Raw genomic sequence first — 5,819 nt, 5'->3', positions numbered from 1 at the left:
CATCCCATGTATAAAGTAGAGGAAGATGAGCACAGATGTTAGCTCAGGGCCAGTCTTCCTCAGCAAAAAGAGGAGGATTGGCAGCAGTTAGCTCAGGGCTAATCTTCCTCAAAAAAATAAATAAATAAAATAAAACGTAACAGCTGGATGAGATGATCTCAGAGGTGGGGCCCTTGTATTCATGAGTGGGACAGAAGCAGAAGCTGAGAGTAAAATGACAAAACAGAAATCCAAGATGACCTTTTCAAGCACCCCCAAGGTGAACCAGCAAGCAGGAGCACTGCTGGCCTGGTGACAGCCACCCACTCAAACCGCTGGGCAAGTTGGGTGCTCAGGGGCATAATTTCTGCATTGGATGGGAAGAGACGAGAAGCCCCATCCTCTCCCACCACTCCCATCCCCCAAACTCCTTGTCAGCGTGTAGCAGTGTGGCGCAGACGACTCCTTTTCCTTGCCTTAACAATCTAGTTTACTGCAGAAGTGTAAAATATTCATGCTGAGAAAGGCCTGGAAAGCTTCAGTAAATGCTTCCCAGGGGTCTCTCTGTGCCAGGGGCTTGAAATCAGGGGGAGAATGTACTGCTTCCTCCTTCTGGGAGGTGATGCTGGGAGAAGCAGGACATGATTCTTGAGAGGACACAACAGTGTCCAAGAGCATTCTGAGCAGTGGTTCCCTAAAGGAGGGGCCTAGGGACAAGATGACTGAGGGCCACAGGGAAGGGATGTGACCCCAGTAAAGGGATCTTCTGAAAGCACATTTCCGTGGTGACCTGGAGGGTCCAGGAGATAAGTGGGAGGTGGATGTCTCTGAAGGAGTGAATCTGCCTGCTGAACCAGGAAGAGGCAAAGATTAAGTATTGTATGAAATTAAGTTTAATCTAATTTTGGGAGACCATTTTTGCTGGTGGCCCCCCTGGGAAAGAGTCTTGGGCCAGGCCTTTGTAGGAGCAACTCTAGGGAATAGAATTCAGTTCACGACTTTTACAACATGCCAAGTTGCTGGATATACAACCAAAAATAAAATGTACCCCCGTCAGGTTGAAAACACAGTCTCAGACAGACAATTAACATACAGCTTAGCCCAGTGGTGAGAGACAACACACCACACCAAACTAAATGTCCAGCAAGAGAAGACTGAAGTAATAACCCTTGGTGCGTCCACATAGAGGAACCAACCAACTGTTGAAAAGAAGGAGGCATTGCTTTGTGTACTGATCTGCAAAGACGTACAAGGCACATGAAGTAGAAAAAGCAATGCATGCAGCAGTTTGTAGAGCAAGGTCCCATTATTTAAAAATAAGAAAGAATATATATGTGGTATGTGAGTGTTTGTGCACATACTTGCTAATGCATATAATATTTCTTGGAAAAATACACAAGAAAATTAAAATGGTTCTCTCTCAGATGACACTGGCCTGGTGAGGGAAGAGAACCGTAACTTCTCACCTGTACCCTTTTTCATTGCTTGAATGTTTTAATTATAACCATATTGTCTGTCCATTTGGGCTGCTATAATAGAATGTCATAGACTGGGTGGCTTATAAACAGCAGAAATTTATTTCTCACAGTTCAGGAGGCTGGGAAGTCCAAGATCAAGGTGCCAGCAGATTTGATCTCTGGTGAGAGCCTACTTTCTGGTTCAGAGATGGCTCTTCTTGCTGTGTCTCACGTAGCAGAAGGGACAGGAGAGCTCTCTGGATCCTCTTTTATAAGGGCACTAATCCCATTCATGAGTGCTCCTCCCTCGTGGCCTAATCACCTCCCAAAGGCCCTACCACCTACCACCATCACCTTGGGTTAGGATTTCAACATATGAATTTTGGGGGTACACAAACATTCAGTCCATAATACATATATTACTGTAATAATTTAAAAATAGTTTAAAAGATTAAAACAATGTGGCAAATATAACCATAGAAATGTACACAGAGCACATTTAGGGGTACAGAAGTGGGAGGTAGGGGAAGTGGGAGGCTGTGGAAGAATTTTTCTAAGAAATTGAAGGGGTTAGATGAGAGCTTAAAGTGAGAAAGTTTTGTGGTTTTTTTTCTATGATACTGAAGAGACTGGACAGGCAGTGGTGTTTGGAGAAGTCAGGAGATGGGGGATGGAATAGGAACCAACCTCACAAGGTAACAGAGTTGCTGAAGGCCCCAAAGGTACAACTGAGCCAGGGGAGCAGATATTTGTAGGAGTGTCAGGATGCTGGGTTACAATCAGGAGCAGGAATGCCAGGGCTTTCCATTTTAATCCTTATAACAATCTTTAGAAATATGTAGTGTCATCTTTGTTTAGAGATGTGGAAAGTGAGGCACAGAGAATTAAGTAACTTGTTGATGGGCAGTAAAACTGGGCACCCAACTCAAATCTGACTGACTTCAAAGCCTGTGTTTTTCCCACAAAGCTCTGTAGAGATGCACTGGAACCTTTCCTCTGGCCATGTGGATGCATAAATCCCCAATAAACAGTGACCCAGCCTCCGCTTTGCCACAAGCACTACTTGTTCAGGCAGAAGATCTGATGCACAGAGAATTTTTCCTAATATCTATGCAGATGCCATGCTTCTGTCCATTCCTTTCATCGGCCTTTGTTCTACCCTCTGTAGCCACCACCCTCTAGTATGAAAAGATATCCATTGTAACCCTCCTGCATCTTCTTCAGAACAAACATCTCTACTTCTTTCAACTTTTTGATATGACATGATTTCTGAATGCTTCATCATCTGGATCTCTCATATACGATGTTCAGCATACAACAAAAAATTACTAGACAGTCAAAGAAGGAAAATGTGAACCGTAATTCAGAGGAAAATCAGTCAATAGAAATAGACCTCAAGATGACAGGGATGATGGAATTAATTTTAATTTTTGTTTTTAATTTGTCTTTCTCTGATGACTAATGATGCTATATATCTTTTCACGTGCTTATTGGCCATTTGTACATCTTTCTTAGTGAGGTGTCTGTTCAAGCCTTTTAATCATTTTTTTTAATTGATACATGAATTCTTTATATAATCTGGATACAAATCCTCCATCAGAATATTAGTTACGGTGGGCCGGCCCCGTGGCCAAGCGGTTAAGTTCATGCGCTCCACTGCAGCAGCTCAGGGTTTTGCCAGTTCGGATCCTGGGCGTGGACATGGCACAGCTCATCAAGCCATGCTGAGGCAGCATCCCACATGCCACAACTAGAAGGATCCACAACTAAGAATATACAACTGTGGGGAATGGCCCAGTGGTGCAGCAGTTAAGTTCGCATGTTCTGCTTTGGTGGCCTGGGGTTCGCCGGTTCGGATCCTGGGTGTGGACATGGCACCGCTTGGCAAGCCATACTGTAGTAGGTGACCCACATATAAAGTAGAGGAAGATGGGCACGGATGTTAGCTCAGGGCCAGTCTTCCTCAGCAAAAAGAGGAGGATTGGGAGCAGATGTTAGCTCAGGGCTGATCTTCCTAAAAAAAAAAAGAATATACAACTGTGTACCAAGGGGCTGAGGGGCTTTGGGGAGAAAAAGGAAAAAACAAAATCTTTAAAAAAACTCAATGAGATATATACTTTAAATGTGCATGTTACTGTTTGTAAATTATACCTGAATAAATTTGGTTTTATAAAAAATTTATTGAACCTCTACTAGATGCCAGGTATATAAACCATGAAGAAAGAATGAATAAAGAAGAAGTAGTTGAAGATAAACAAGAAAAGGAATAACAGGGTCTCTGAGGAAATGAGAAGGAAGGAGACCCACAGCCCAGAAGGAGGCATTAGGCATGGCCAGTGCAGTGGACGCTGAGACACAAGAAGGAGAGCAATGAAAGAGAGACCCGGCAGGAAACAGGTGGAAGGGTTGTCAGGCCATGCTGTGAACACAGCTGAGCTGGCGACCTTGGATCTGTGATCTTCCCCAGGGCGAGATTTCCATCATTGTTCCACAACCTGGAGGAAGGGGCAGGGAGAGGGCACAAAGTTCAGGGTGTTTAGAGCAAGGAGCATGGAAGGAAACAATGGTCAGAGTTGAAGACATTGACAAGTAGTTGAAATGATACACAGGGACTCAGCTGAGAGGGGAGGGAAGTGAAACCAGGAGGGGAGCAGAGAGAGAACATTGAAGGCTGGAGGGGCAGGTGGAGCAAGTGAGAGCGCTGGAGGGCAAGAGGTTGTGTTCAGGCTGGATTTGGAGCTGAAGATTTCTGATCTGCTCCTCTTCGCCTCACAGACAAAGCCCTTGCGATTTCTTTGGCACTCCTCATTTCAATGAATTCCACACATTTATTGAAAGCCTATTGTGTAGTAATCCAAACTGTCTGGTAAAGGGAAGTTTGTGTAGGTTGTCTCCACCTAGTAGAAGATAAATTCTGAAGAGGCTGTAGTCATGCAGCTCTCTGCCCACCTGGCAGCAAGCTTCACACTGCATTTTTAAACGGAGAACGTAAATATCTCCCCAGCATTAAAGTTCTTATACCTTTAGCTAGCAATTTCACTTCCAAGAATCTATTCTTGCTGATGCGCTCGCACACGTGTGCAACAGCTTCTGTACAAGGCTATTCATTTTAACGCCATTTGTAATAGCAACCGCAGGAGGAATAACGTCACCAGGAGGCTGGTTCAATAAATAATGGTACTTCCATGCAAGGAAGTACCACTGCATCCACAGCAAGAACAAGAAAAATTCTTTAGGTACTGGTTTCAAATGTGTATTATTTAAAGAAAAAATGGGGGCTGGCCTGGTGGCTCAGCAGTTAAGTGTTCACGTTCTGCTTCAGTGGCCGGGGTTCGCCCGTTTGGATCCCGGGTGCAGACATGGCACCGCTTGGCACGCCATGCTGTTGTAGGTGTCCCACGTATAAAGTGGAGGAAGATGGGCACGGATGTGAGCTCAGGGCCAGTCTTCCTCAGCAAAAAGAGGAGGATTGGGAGCAGATGTTAGCTCAGGGCTAATCTTCCTGAAAAGAAAAAAAAAATAAAATGAAAATAAGGTAAAGAATAGTGTGTATGGCGTTTTATCAGTTGTGTAAAAATAAAAACACACATATACGTAGAAACTGGAAGCTAGTCGCTTCTCAAGGAGGTCAGCCGCATAGGATAGAGAAAGACTTACTTTTCCCTGTATTCCCTCGTGTACCCTTTTTACCTTTATGATTTTGTGTCATTCTACCCTTAGAGAGAGAGGGAGAGAGCGTGAGAGCATACTTGTTAGTGTCTGGAGGACAGGGGGAAACTTTCACCTAAAGAATGAAGGCCTAGTGGTGGAATTTTAGGACTTGACGCTTCCGGGATCGCTCAGTAGTCAACGTGCTGCTGACCTTTCGAGTACCTCCTGGAGCTGATGGAAGAGCTGTCCCAGCTCTAAACAGCTGGACTGCAGAGAGTCGGCCTCTGGAAATGGGGTCCACAACTTATCTCTGCGCGGACACCTCACCTACCCTTTACTTAGCTACCTGGCAACCTCACCTGCCCAGAACCAGCTAAAAATGAGACCATTCTTTTTAAGACTCTGAAGTGTCACTGTAGATGTCACTAAAGCTCGTGCATTTCAAGCTTCGAGTTGGTGGAAGATTATTTTAAACTGAAGACATTTGAGATACAGCAGATGCAGAAGCCTTTTTGGAGCTTTCCTTATCTGACTCAAAGGCAGAACCTTTGGAGAGCGAGGCCGCCATACATCCCCTCTCGGGGGGAGTGTCCCTCCCAGGAAGAAGATCACCCACTCTTGTGAGATGAGAAATTGCAGAAACTACCATACCTTCCATTTGTTTCCCTAAAAGTCCATTTGTCTTCCCCAAGAAAGGCCCATTTGTTTTTCCCAGAGAAGCTCTTTCTCCTC

Source organism: Equus przewalskii, chromosome 14 (genome assembly GCF_037783145.1).
Source record: "Equus przewalskii isolate Varuska chromosome 14, EquPr2, whole genome shotgun sequence".
Lineage (NCBI taxonomy): Eukaryota > Metazoa > Chordata > Mammalia > Perissodactyla > Equidae > Equus > Equus przewalskii.
The sequence above is the reverse complement of the archived record's forward strand: the minus strand, read 5'-3'. Positions refer to the sequence as shown.